Source organism: Acomys minous (assembly GCF_964271855.1).
Source record: "Acomys minous genome assembly, chromosome: 1".
In the NCBI taxonomy this organism is placed as follows: Eukaryota; Metazoa; Chordata; class Mammalia; order Rodentia; family Muridae; genus Acomys; species Acomys minous.
Window position 1 is genome coordinate 132,959,762 of NC_140483.1, and position 13,121 is coordinate 132,972,882.

General features: G+C 37.6%; 1 protein-coding gene across 1 annotated transcript in view; it reads right to left on the minus strand.

Annotated features, from left to right (window-relative positions):
- The window catches only part of FUT9 (fucosyltransferase 9), a 400,579-nt gene that overhangs the window by 111,051 nt on the left and 276,407 nt on the right, over positions 1 to 13,121 (minus strand). The window lies entirely within an intron of this gene.

Below are 13,121 nucleotides of genomic sequence, written 5' to 3' on the forward strand. Positions count from 1 at the left end.
TCTGCCTTTCTGAGCTAGTAGGCTTTCACCCTAGAATCTGGATTCTGAGCATTTATTGGTAAAATCAAACATTTGGGATTTTATTTAAAAACAACACTCCTACATAGTTTATAACTCATGAATATGCCCAACAGACTTGCCTACAGGCAACTGATGTAGGTATTTTTATTTTTTTCAATTAAAATGTCTTCTTCCCAAATGACCCTAACTGTGTCAAGGTAGCAAAAAAGCTAACCAGCACAGTGAGTGTCTGATATCAGGAACTCACTAATGAACTTCTGAGCTCCAAAAACTGCATCTACCTCTATCTCTCTGACTCTGTCATCCCCAACACAGGGCTTGTTTTGTAGGCTGAGGACTATACCTGCCACTGTGCTTGGTGGCCCTCCCATAGTCTGACACTGCCCACTACTGCAGATTCTCCTCTACTACTGAGGCTGCACTTTTCCCAACAGCCCCTGCTAGACTGACTGTCTTCAGGAACTCTGACCCTGACACATGGTGCCAAGCATGGGCTTCTCTGTATTACCCATTCTTTCCTAAGACTTCTACCACAACTGAAACTGCCCAGTTACCAGCAGACCTTTCTGCAGGAACTCCAACTCTGCCACGTGGTTCCAAGGCCTTATGCCTTCAAAGCCAGTATCGTGAAGCAGAATGTTAGACGTTGCCAGTTTCCTGTTAGATAAGATTTGGCTCTGTCCCACTGGACAATAATTTCTATGTTCTTACCCTGAACACATACTTCCAGAATATTTTACCTCTATGGTGCGAGTTTCTTATTAATCACAGTCAAGTTTTCAGCCCCAGTTAACTTGCTCTAATTATTTTCAGCAAAGCAAAGATTTCACTTTAGTAGTGCTAGTTTCTTGTGATTCACACATTATTTTTAGCATGCCTTAGCCCCCTGCCCCAAACCCATAAATTTTAAATTCCAATTTGCACATAAACAATAGTGATAGAGCATTTGAGAGACTCTTCTCTCTGGAATTTTATAAACCAGTCCTCCATTTGCACCAGAATAGCCTATTGAATTCTAAGCACCTAATTGTGTTTCCTATCCAAAGTTCCAAAATTTTCTACCTTCCCACATAGCAATACACAGTATAAAAAGGGCTAGGTTGGGTTTATGACAGCAAGACTTCACTCTTTGGTACCTATTTCTGTTTTATGTTTCATTTTTCTTGTCGGGAAACACTTCTTGTTAATATGAGTGTTTCTTGGTGATTTTCAAGCTTCAAAATTTCTCACTTTTCATCAACAGAAGCCACTGACATAAACATTGAGAACTTCTATGTAAATCACATATATACCTGTAATGAATAAAAAAATATTTATTTTCTGTAAAATATTTGTTTATAAAATTGGCATGTTTCCATGTGTCACATATATACCTGTAATGAATAAAAAATATTTATTTTCTGTAAAATATTTGTTTATAAAATTGGCATGTTTCCATGTGTGTATGTGTGTTTTACACACACATCTGTGTGGGGAGGGGTATGCAATCATTGCTCACCCACTCACTCAAGTGTGCATACTGGGAGGAGAGAGCCAAATGTTAGAGTTCGTCATCTGTCCTTTCGCACATTATATAGGAATCTGAATACAGGTTGACAGGCCTTGCAGAGCATGAGCCATTTCCCCATACCCAACCCCTGTGTTTTTCCAAAACAAATTTACAACCCCTGGCATCTTTAACAAAATACGCAAAAATCACTGATAACCCATGCTCTGGCTGACTGCTATGGGCAAGGAAACTGCTTTTGCAGTAGTATAGATGACTGCAAGTCACAGTTGAGAAAGAGGGACATAGAAGGCTTCTGTTACAACCCCTCTACTCCCCATACACACCCTGACATAAAAAAGTAATAGCCTAGGCCAAAGCTTCCCTTAAAAATTGTGATAAGGATCTGATGGCTTTTGGCAGGGGTGGGTAGTTTCAGGTTATTTTTTAAGGCGTTGGTCACTGGGAGTTTGACCATGCTCCAGTGAGTATATGGGCAATACAAATATGCCTTTCTTCCTGTACCTCCTCCTCCTACTTCCCTCTTCCTCCTTTTCCTCCTCTTCTCCCTCCTCTTCCTTTTTCTTCTGCTCTTTTTTTTTTGATGTGTGGTGGAGGTCAAAAGGGTGGGGGATAGACATGGCAGGTCTGGGAAGTGAGTGTGATTGGGGTACATGATGTGCAGGTCCCAAATAATCAATAAAACATATTATGCTGGAAAACACTGTCTGAAGCTTGCCTTTACAAATCAACCTTTCACCCTACATGACATCAGGGTAGCAATGTGTTTTAGGATCATTTAAAGCTATACATTTCTGCTGCTTATATGCTGTGTGTCCAACATGTTCAGAATTCACTGACCTTTAAGAAAAGCATTGTACTCAACTTTACTCTGCTTTGAACTTTCAATATGATTGATTTCTCTCAGCTCAGTTGAGCACACAGCTTCACTATACCATGCTCCCAGTTTCTGCCTGGTGGTCCATTGATGTCTCTGACTCATATAAACTAATGTATAAATGTGTAAGATGTGTAAGTTAGACACTAGGTCATCTTTGAATACATCAGGGCATGGAGAACAATGCACCTCTGCATGAAAATTGCTGAAAACATGTGGATACAGAGTGAGAAAATCTGGTTATTGGAAGTTGTGTGCTGCTCTGAGTTATTAGGGGGAAAAAGTTCCTCCTTGTGACACTCTTGTAAAATAGAGTTCTTAATCAAGAGGTTTTCAGATTGAACCTCTACATGACATTAAGATCAAGATATAAAAGTACAAATCAAAGGAACAATATGAAAAGCTGTAGGAAAAACACATACAATTACATGTAACACTGAAGAATCAAATAACATCAGACCCTGCAACCACACTAAGATGCAGGAGAGTATGGAATGATGTATTCCACTTCTGACCATGAACAATCAAGTGCTCTTATAATCAGCAAAGTTACTTCTTACTATTAATGAATCATTACATTTCAAGCTGCACAGAAATTAATGCAATGATGACAACCAAGACATCACTGCAAAAATAAACTTAAGGGGAAATAATGCACAAGGGAAGAAGGAAATCTCATTCCCAATAATACATGAAAGTAATTCATTTTATGATAAGAATGTGTTAAAAATGGAGTGCTTGGAATGGATTTATCATGAAGTAGACATAAAACACATACGCCTAACAGAAGAGGAAATAGAACTAACAATAATCCAACTAGATAATAATTTGACCAAAACACACACACACACACACACACACACACACGCACGCACACACACACACACACACACACACACACACACACACACACAGTTACTCTAGACAATGAAGTAAGGCAGACTCTAGCATGTAGGTTTCAACAAGCTGTTTTTTCTTTTTATAATTATCTTCTTATTTTCATCCTTATCTCCCTATTCTTAGCTGTTTTCTCCTCCTCCTCCTCCCCCTTCTTTTCTTCTTCTTCTCCTCCTCCTTCTCCTCCTTCTCTTCCTCCTCCTCCTTCTCTACCTCCTCCTCCTTCTTCTTCCTCTTCTTCTGTCCTTATCCTTTTCCTTTCACAGTTTATATACCCTAACAGCATCTTCCAAGCAGTACAAAAATCACAATGTGTTTACATTCTACTTCTCTATAAATAAATGATTACAATGGATATATGTAAGAAAATCATGTTCCATAATACCTTCACATGACCAAGTGTTTTACATATTATGGGTAAGCAACAAATATCAATAACAAGTTATTTCTGAGAATCCACATACATTTGTACATAAGCAACTTGTTACATATTAACAGAGTATAAACAAACATGGGAATTTCTCAGCCAGTTTTTCTCTACTGGCAGGCTGTAATTTGCAGTTACAAAGAAGGAATCAATTATCTTAAGAAATCTAATGAAGACCTTAAAGGAATAACAAATTTAAACTCCTATATAAAAATAATCAGTCATGTCTATTTTAAGTCCTAAATGTGCTCATCTACTAATTAATATGCTTTATTAAATCATATCAGGAAGCTAAGGGTAGAAAAATAGAATAAGGAAGTCAATCATCATCTCAGTCACCAGCCCAGCTTGAAAGAGTCATGTCAGCCAATACTGCTATAGGCCATTGTTCTTGCTTTGCCAACTTCAAAAATTCTCTAGCTTTACTAATAAGAGTGTACTTTCTCTTAACTTCAATTGTCCCCTAAGACTGCCTATGTCAGGGCCAACAGCAAAACTGTCTTTACCTTACTTTGCTAAACAATTTATTCTTCCCTAAGACTTCCTACATCAAAGTCACTGGTAAAAACATCTTTACCTAATCTTGTTGAACAATCTATTTTTCCAAATTCTTTCTAAGGGTAGTGATCATTGTTAACCATCTACATCTGTAGGTTGTTTTCAGAGATGGTGGTTGAATCGTTAATCTCCTCTAGCAGCAATGCCTGAAAAAGATCAAGCATTGTTATTGCATATGCCAATGATCCTGCCCAGTGAGGGATTGGAAGCTCCCTTTATAGTACTCACACAATTCATATAGTAAGGAGACTATAATGACTACAAAAGTAACAAGCAGAACTATGCTTCACAACAGCACGAAGTCCTTAGGACATGTAGTGATCAGGTTATGCCTCTCCAAGACATACCCATCATGGGTTTGCTAACTGGTGGGCCACATTCCATGAATTCTAGAGCTGTTTTCCTGTTCCTCTTGCACGGACACAAACAGTTTTGTACTTACTGAAATACTGAGGCATTTATCCATCTCCATGGCTACCAATTTTATAAGACAAGTACTAAAAGCCTTGAAATTTTATTTGAGTCCTGATACAGTAATAGCAGAGGGCATCAATACTTATCCACCATCTTCAGATAGGTCTTCCCAGCTAAACTTTAGCAAATAAACCATGGAGCTAACTTAGAAGGTGATGGGATTTGACAAATATTTTCAGATTATTTCATCTACTGGATACAGAGCAGACATTCTCCACAACAGCCCACTGAATCTTCTATAAAATTAATCACATTATTGGTCACAAAAACGTTTAAAATTATAAAACAAATGAATGAACAAATCCATTTCCTCTTATGAGACAATTGTAGAATAAAACTAGAAATCCACTCAAGAGACCAAAGGAACTATACAAATATGAGATGCTGAACAATAAATATTTTGATGAATAGTGAATCATTGAAAATATGAGGGAGAAACTGTTAAAATGTGTACAATGAAATGGAAATAATAACACAACTTATCAGAGCCTCCAGGATAGAGCTAGGACTGTTCCCGAAGGAAATTTTTAGCTCTAAGTGCTTACATTAAAAATAATTTCTAGAAGGAGAATCCAATTTGTCAGCATCAAGTATGCAACATAACTGAATAGCAGAACAGCAGAGAGAACAAAGCAATAGACAGGCCTGTAGTAGACCCTCAGGTGAGGCAAGAGTCTACAGTGTGGGAAAATCTCAGGTTCTATCCCAGGTCATATGGCTAAAAGCTGGGAAAAACACCTGGGCTCCTGCTGGAATGGCCTATGCTTTAGGCCTTCTGGTACCCTGGCAGCAAAGCTCCAATCCCAGGCACCATCACTGAGCAGAGACTTTCCAGATACCACAGCTTATAGGCCCACACTTCAGATGCTCCCCTGAAGTGGTTGGTTACCTTCCAGAATGGGCTTGTACTTCAGCTGCCCACTATCAGTGCTATGCTGCAGAGACATTCCAGGTCTCTCAACTACAGCATCAAACTCAGACCTTCCCATAAAGTGGTTACCTTCCCAGAAGGAGACACACAGTTCCTACCTCAGATGCCCACACTCACCACCGAGTGACAGAGACATTAAGGGTACAGCAACTTCAGCCCTTCTAGTGGAGGAATGGATACCTTCTGATCCAACCACAGGTTCCCCAACTCAGTGAGCACATTGACTGAGTACAGTGACTGGGAAGTGGGACCTCATTGCCTTTGGAGCAAGAAAGCCAGTGGCAAGGTAGCCAACTCTGGGTTTCCCCTTCTCAGGAGGAGGGTCCCAAGACATCTGAGGAGCTGCTCTCAATGGCCAGTGAAAGACACCAGAAACTACTGTACAACGATAGAGAAAGCCAGATGACTAAAAGTCAGTGTAAAAATACAAACAACAAAAGCCAATATAATATGGCATCTCCAGACCAAGTTATTTCAAAGCAATAATTAAAGCATAGATTGAAGAAAGGCTAGAAAGAGATAACTTAGAGAAGAAGCCAGGACCTGCAGAAGTAAACATAAGAGATGGAGTATGTGGAAGACACAATGGAAGAATTTGATGCAACCACCAAAGAAAATGTTCAGTCTTAAAAATTGTTGACCCAAAACATTCAAAAAATCAAGGAGAACATGAAAGATATAAACTAAGAAATATAGGAATCAGAAAAGAGAAGATTCCAGGCTTCAAGGCCCAGAAAATATTTTCAACAAAATCATAGAAGAAAATTTTCCCAATCTCAAGGAAGATATGTCTCTAACCATGCAAGCTATCTACAAAACACCAAATAGATTAGACTAAATGGAGAAATAATGAAACTAGGAGATATTGTGAATCAAATGGACCTCAAAGACATCTACAGAACTTTTCACCCAAACACAAAAGAATAGTTGTTTCAGCACCTCACAGAACCTTCTCCAAAACTGACCAGATAGTCAGTCACAAAGTAAGCCTCAACAGATACAAAAAAATTGAAATAATCCCCTGTATCTTATCAGACCACAATGGATAAAGATGAACTTAAATAACAGTAAAGATAACAACAACAACAACAACAACAACAACAACAACAACAAAACCTACACACACATGTAAACTGAACAATGCTCTACTCAATAACTACTGGGTCAGGGATGAAATAAATTAGAGACTTCTGAGAATTCAATGAAAATGAAGGCACAACATACTCAAATCTATGGAACACAGTAAAAGCAGTGCTGAGGAGAGTTCATAGCACTAAGTGCCTTCTTAAAGAAATTGTAAACATCTCATATAGGCAACTAAACTAAACACATAAAATCCCTAGAAAGAAAGAACCAGACACACAAAAAAGGAATAAATAGCCAGAAATAATCAATCTCAGGGTTGAAATCAATAAATTAGAAACAAAGAGAACAATTCAAAGAATCAATGAAACCAAGAAATTGTTCTTTGAGAAAATTAAGAAGATAGACAAACCCTTATCCAACTAACACAAAAGGCAAAAGGAGAGTAACCAAATCAACAAAATCAGAAATGAAAAGGGAAACATAAAGATAGATACCAAGGAAATCTAAAGAATAATTAAGTCTTACTTCAAAAGCCTATATGCTACTAAATTTGAAAATCTAAATGATATAGACAATGTTCTTGATAAATTCTACTTACCAAATATAAGTAAGATCAGGTGAACTAATTAAATATTCCTATATCACCTAAAGAAATAGAAGAAGTCATCAAAAGTCTCCCAACCAAACCCAGCCCAGGGCTAGATGGATTCAGTGCAGAATTCTATCAGACTTTCAATGAAGAACTAATAACAATACTCCCCAAACTATTTCACAAAAAAGATACAGTAGGATATTACCATGTTCATTCTATGAAGCCACTGTCACCTTGATACCTAAGCTACAAAAAGACCCAATAAAGAAAGAGAATTTCAGGCCAATTTCCTTTATGAACATTGATGCAAAAATATTCAATAAAATAAAAAACAAATCTAAGAACACATAAAAAATATCATCCACATGACCAAGTAGGCTTCATCCCAGACATGCAGGTGTGGTTCAATATACAGAAATCCATCAATGTAATCCACCATATAAACAAACTGAAAGGAAAAAAAAAACAATGATCATCTTAGATGCTGAAAAAACATTTGACAAAATCAAATACATAGTCATGTGAAAATACTGGGCAAAATCAGAGATACAAGGCACATACCTAAACATAGTAAAGGCACTATACAAAAAGTCTATAGACAACATCAAACTAAATGGAGAGAAACTTAAGTCAATTTCACTGAAATGAGATACAAGACAAGGCTGTTCACTCTCTCCTTATCTCTTCAATAGTATTTGAAGTCCTTGCTAGAACAATAAAACAACTAAAGTAGATTAAAGGGATACTGGAAAGGAAAAAGTCGAAGTATCACTATTCTCACTATACAGAGTGTCCTAAAAAATTCTACCAAGGAACTCCTATAGCTAATAAACACTTTCAGCAAATTGGTTGCATACAAAATAAACTCAAAGAAATCAGTAGCCTTCCTGTATACAAATGACAAACTTACTGAGAAAGAAATTAGAGAAACAACACCTTTCACAATAAGCACAAATCACATAAAAATTTTTTGTTGTAACTCTAACCAAGCAAGTAAAAGACTTGTACGAAAAATACTTCAGGTCTTTGAAGAAAGAAATTGAAGAAGATATCAGAAAATGGAAAGACCTCCCAAGCTCATGCATTGGTAGAATTAATATAGTACAAAATGGCCATCTTACCAAAAGAAATCTACAGATTCAATGCAATACCTAGTAAAATACCTACACAATTTTTCAGACCTTAAAAGGTTAATTCTCAACTTTATATCAACAAACAAACAAAAAACCCAGAATAACTAAAATAATCCTGTACAATAAATGATGGAAATCTCCATCTCTGGTATCTAACTGTACTACAGAGCAACCATAATAAAAACATCATGGCAGTGGCATAGAAATAGGCTGATAGATCAATGGAATCAAATTAAGACCCAGAAATAAACCCACACATCTATGGACACTTGATTTTTGACAAAGAAGCAAAACCCATACAATGAAAAATAGTATCTTTAAGAAATAATTCTGGTCTAACTGGATAGCTATTGTAGAAAAATGCAAATAAATCCATATTTATCACCTTGGACAGAATTCAAGACACAGTAAATCTGTTTGAAGAAAAAGTGGGGAAGAACCTTGAACTCATTGCCACAGGAGACAACTTCCCAAACAGAACACCAATAGTTCAGGCTCTAAGATCAAGAATTAATAAATGGGATCCCATGAAACTGAAAAACTTCTGTAAGGCAAAGGACACTGTCAACAGAACAAAACAACAGCCTACAGACTGGGAGATCTTTACCAACCTTACATATGACAAAGGGATAATATATAAAATATATAAAGACCTCAAGAAATTAAACACCACAAAACTAAACAACCCAATTAAGAAATGGGGTACAGGGCTAAACAAAGAATTCTCAACAGAAGGTTATGGAATGGCTGGGTAACACTTAGAGAAATGTCAACATTCTTAGTCATTAAGGAAATGCAAATCAAAATGACTCTGAGATTCTGTTACACCTACCAGAATTGCTAAGACTGAAAATTCAAGTGACAGCACATGCTGTACAGGATGTGAAGGAGTGAGAACACCCATTCATCTATTGCTAGTGGGAGTGCAAATTTGTACAACCACTTTGGAAATCAATCTGACACTTTCTCAGAAAACTGGGAATAGTTTTATTTCAAGACCCACCTATACCACTCAGATCATATACCCAAAAGAGAATCTACCATACAGCAAGGATCCTTGCTCAACTATGTTCATAGCAGCTCTTTTCATAATAACCAGGGTCTGAAAATAACCTAGATGTCCCTCAACCAAAGAATGGATAAAGAAACTGTGGTACATTTACACAATGGAATACTATTCAGCTATTAAAAATCTTGAATTTGCAAGCAAATAGATGGAGTTAGAAAAGATCACCCTGAGTGAAGTAACTCAGACCCAGACAAACATGTATAATATATACTTACTTATAAGTGGCTATTAGCTCAACATAGATGTCTTCTGAGAGGCTCCACCCAGCAGAGAATTGGGACATATGCTGGGAATGGAAGCCGGACTCTAGTCAGAGTGCTAAGAATTGTATGGAAGAATGGAGGGGTTGAAGGACCCAGAGGATCAGAAGCCCTGAAGGTAAACCATTAAGGCCTATAGGTCTGGACACGGGGGTGGGGGGGGGCTGCACAAGCTGATGGACCAACCAAGTACAATGCAAGCACAAAACCTAGAACCCCTGTTCAGATGTAGCGATGGACAACTAATCCTCCACATGAGGGGTGGGTGATGGAGAGGGGACTGTCTCTGACCCTCTGACATGCACTGCTGTGTCCAAGACTTGACCATTGTTCCTAGGCAATGTGGCCTTGTGGGCACACAGATGAAGGGTATGCAGACTATCCTGATAAGGCCTGATAGGCTGTGGGCAGACTGTGGGGGAGGAGGGATCCCCATCATAGGTCTAGGGGAGGGTAATAGGGCAGAAGAGAGAGGAAAGGTGGGAATGGGAAGATAAGAGCAAGGAGGTAACAATCAGGATATAATGTGAATAAATTATAATAAATTTAAAAATTAATAAAATGAAGATAGTAAACACCTTCATAGCCTATATGCTTGCTCTTAGGTCTTAATCGGTGAGGTGTGAATAAAGCTCCACCCAAGTGCGGGACAGGCCTTCTTGCCTGTGTGTCTCCTCACAATCCTCCCACCTCCTGACCAGTATTATACTTCATTCCAGAGGACAGCTTCTGGGGTGTCCATGGTTCTCTGTGGCCTTATGTTTTGTTTTTTTCCCAGAGCATGCATTTTTATCTGTGTGTTCTGTATTTACTTGCCTTCCAATAGCCAATTCCATGTTACTTTAGTTTCTCTCAGTGTTACCCAGTAATGTAGTCAACATGTACTATGTCATTGGCAAGTTGTCTATGTGTATACATCTTATCACATACTCATGGGTAATTTAAAACCTTGTTGGATTGTTGAATTAAAGATGAAGGTGATTAATTATATATTGAAATCATTTTAAAGCCATTGTCTAAATTATTTCATTTTAGTAATTTAGAGAAATAAATAACTATATAGAGTTACTTTTTGTAACTTATCCTGAATATAAAAGTTGGTGCTTGAAAAATAATGACAGTATATGTGTGAATACTGTTATTTTTCTCTGTGGTTTTCAGCACAGTAATGATGGTCTCTAAAGATTCATGACTAACTTCTAAATTGAAGATTAATCTTAATTATATCCAGCCCCACGATACTAACTAAATAGCTACATTGTCATTGTCTAACAGATCAATAAAAGTATCTGAAAAAGCAAAAAACAAAAACAAACAAACAAACAAAAATCTGAGAGGTTTCAAATAAACAAAATAATATTCTAGAAAACCTAGTTACTTAGATGCAATGTGTAGCCATGAAATAATAATGATTAGGGTAGAAATTAGTGAACTACACCTTAAAGTTATATACACAAAATCAATCAATGAATTGGTTCTTTAAAAAAGACAAGTGAGATTACAAACTATTCTTCAAACCAACCAAAGAAGAAAAAGTCCCAATTAAAAAACTGGAGGTAAAATAATGGGAGTTTATTATAGACTCCAGTGGAATCTTAGGACATAATTTGAAAAGCTATCCTACAAAAGCTGAAACCTTTAGAAGAAACAGGGAATTTTAAAATAATATAACCTATGAAAATTAAACCAAGAAGATATAAACAAGACAAAATTGATCCATTAAACATGACAAGATCAAAACAGTAATTAAAGCTCTACCCACAGACAACAGTCAAGACAAGGTGGATTCACTCCTAAATTCTAGTATTCCTCCAGAGTGTCAGTAATTGATAACTGAAATATTAGATGAAGAAAAGGCAGTTAATATTTAGTAGTACAAACAGAGGGAGAGTGGGAAGAAGGGCGGAGAAAGGAATGGGAAGAGAGAAAGAGAAACTGAGACCCAAACCTTGCTTGCTGTGACAATCCTACCTAGAGTATCACAGTCTGAGTGTCATATGTATTGATGAACTGATGGTCTGTTGTCACTGCTATCATCGGTGGCTGTGCTGGAGCTAGGTTTCTTCTCTCACTGCTGTAGATGCTTCTGTCACCACTGAAGACATTCACAAACTGGAAGCAAGATGAAAGGTATTTCACAATACAAATTCCTGCCAGAACAGGATTAACAGGATCCTGACAGGAAGCCAGTTGGTTAGAGGTATTGCAAGTGTCATTCGTAGACTCCAGCTCCCCAACACATCACACAATAGAAGCATGTGAGGATAGGGGATTAAAATAAGCATATAAATTAGCAGCACTATTTCCTGGAGTATGTGCATTTCAACAAGAGAATATACAGGAGTTTATTCATTCACTCATCAAATATTTGTGGAATGCCTCCCAGGTGTCAGCAGCTCTTCCAAGTACTGGGTACAGAGGAGACAAAACGGATGAAAATTGCTTCTCACCGGATTTTTGAACTTTCAGCTCAGGGAAGACAGATGGCAAATAAGATGAGTAGTTATATTCTGCAGTGTATTGAAATGTGCCAAATATAAGAGGAACATGCAGAGAATAGAAGAAGGAGGGTGGAGAAGTCTGGAATGATGCCTGCCATTTACACAGGTAGAAATGAGAAAAGGTGAGCCTGGATGTAATACTAAATATTTATTTCAATCCTGTGCAAATTATATTAAAATGAAACAGAATGGTGACACAGAGGGATAGATGTGTTGGCACAAGAAGTACTGAGTCTTGAAGGAACTATGATCATATGCATAATTTACAGGCTATCAGGGCAGCTGTAAAGTATGGATCACACCAATGTCCTGAACAATGAGTAATAGGTGTGTAAAAACTGTGACTTGCTTAGAGATGTAATAATCTCCCCCAGCTCTTAAAATAGTAGATTTCCATAATAACTGAAATGAAAATATTAATGTCAAAATGTGTAGATTGCTTCAGCCACACCAAAGTGTTTCCTTAATTAATTCATATATTTTATGTATAAGAATTAAGCTCAAACTAAGGCACCAGCCAAGGACAATACAGGCTGTAAACCTTAAACCCCTACCCAGATCTAGCGAATGGGCAGAACACTCTCCACAGTAGAGTGGAGAGTGGGAGATGACTTTCTCACATACTCTAGTGCCTCACCTTTGACCATGTCCCCTGGAGGGGAGACCTGGTGGCACTCAGAGGAAGGACAACAGGTTACCAAGAAGAGACTTGATACCCTATGAGCATATACAGGGGGAGGTAATCCCCCTCAGGAACAGTCATAGGGGAGGGGAATAAGGGGAAAATG